Raw genomic sequence first — 1,982 nt, 5'->3', positions numbered from 1 at the left:
TAGTAACTGAATTCAGTCGCAATAGGTAAGGCTACCCAAGACTGCCTAACATTTCTATAGTTTCAGACGTATAAAATAGATTTCTGGCACTATGCTTTTTCTGTCACTTTGCAAAAATGTGTTAAGGACTTAATTACAAATACACTCCCCAGTAAGCAAAGAACATGGGGCTAGGGCAGAAAGACTCGGCTCCATTAGAATCAGGGGCACACCACAGGCGCGTCCCTGTGCCTCTCTGTGCCTTGGTTTCCCCATTTATAGGATGTGGAACAAATTATATTTAAGCTTTCTTCCACCCCTAAGAACTAAAGATCCTAAGTTGAGATAAGATTGGCCTTCTATTGCCAGTGAGTTTCCTCGTGTGCTGCATTTTGACCCTATTAAATGTAGCTGATGGGGGAAAAATTCTTATTAAAAATCTAATCAATAGAAGATATGCCTTCGTTTTTACCACACAATCCCTAAAAGAGCTATTTAATACAAATATATGTGGTACTGGTTAGGAACAGTGATGTATTTACTAGCAATATTTTCACAGAATTTATAAGCACCACTCTGGGTCTCCATCTTCTAAGGAGTGTTTCTGTGTGCTCTGAGTAAGGTCTTGATTTACAACTCTCATTCTTTTGCCTTAATAATGAGAAAATTTTCCATCTGAAGCTAAGGCTTTCCTTAGCTCAGTGTCCTAATTTCCCCTTGTCAAAATAGCCTCTTTTAGGGAGTCTCTATTGATCTCAAGTTAATTTTAACACTAAATTAAAAGTTTCATATGGTGGTGATTTTAAAACATTTTACTTCGTATGCCAAAAGGTACCTCCCCAAACTACTTCGATCATAATTGTTACCATCGTTACAATAAGGTTTTCATATAGAATCTCTTTTAGGCCCCAAAGTGTTCTCTAAAGACCACACTTTGAAATTTCTGTTCTCTCAAAACATACCCTGTACGTTAGATAAGGGGTCGCTGACCTCATCTTACAGACTTAATAGTCAGGAGAGCACATAACTTCCCATTGGATTCAAAGGAAATAGTGGCATTTAAATCCTAAATCTAATAATCTAATGCTATTCCAGTGGCTTACCCTCTTTTTCGCCTTTTCTTTTATTCCAAGTTTTCTAAAATCATCTGGGAAGTAATAGATCATATTTAATTGTTCAGGCTTTTATGCTGCGCCTTCAGAATCGCTTCTGATTTGTGGTCTGGCTCCGATTCAGTATTACCCGGCGTGAGGTTTGTCTCATCCACCCGGTATCAAAGCTCCCTCACTTTAGCCAGAAATTAAAATAATAGCTTTCAGTTTCTCCTCCCTGTCAAGGAGCTAGTCAGTAACGCAATTTGCCATATTTTGTAGATGACTCTATATGCTCTCCATTAAAGTGGGATATATAATCCCTTTATTTATTTAGTGGAGGCAAAAGACAGAACTTTTCTTTCCTGACTTTACTTGCTTTTAGCACTACAAACTGTCGTGAATCCTGCAAAGGGCCAACTACCAGATCTTACCCACACGTCTGAATAATGCCTAGGATACCTGAGGTATTTGCCTTGCATCTCTTCTAGAAAGCTTTACGCAGACCGATGTCGAGTGAGGAGGGAAGAGTGAAGATCCCAGCAGTGACCAAAGCAGCCATACACAGTTCTAAGATGATTAAAAACAAAACATTCCAAATACAAAGATTACCCGAACAAAAGCTCTTTTGTGGTGTAAGTCCTAGAGACACGACAAATGCCCCCAGAGTAATCTGAGCTCTCTCCTGGCATTAGCACTTTCCAAAGCCCACATGCAACTTTGATTTGTGGGTTTGTGCTCGAGGCCCTGCAGGCTGAGCTGGAAGTCTTGAGGGCTGAGTTCTTTGCTTGGCTGCCTCTGAGTGACGTTGTGCAAATAACTGCCAACATCCCAGGTACAGGAGAGGGAATCCCGCAAGCTATCTGCCTTTCACCCTGACTCACACACCTCCTGTGTCCCCAGAGATGTGAT

This window comes from Meles meles, chromosome 6 (genome assembly GCF_922984935.1).
Source record: "Meles meles chromosome 6, mMelMel3.1 paternal haplotype, whole genome shotgun sequence".
Taxonomy (NCBI): domain Eukaryota; kingdom Metazoa; phylum Chordata; class Mammalia; order Carnivora; family Mustelidae; genus Meles; species Meles meles.
The sequence above is the reverse complement of the archived record's forward strand: the minus strand, read 5'-3'. Positions refer to the sequence as shown.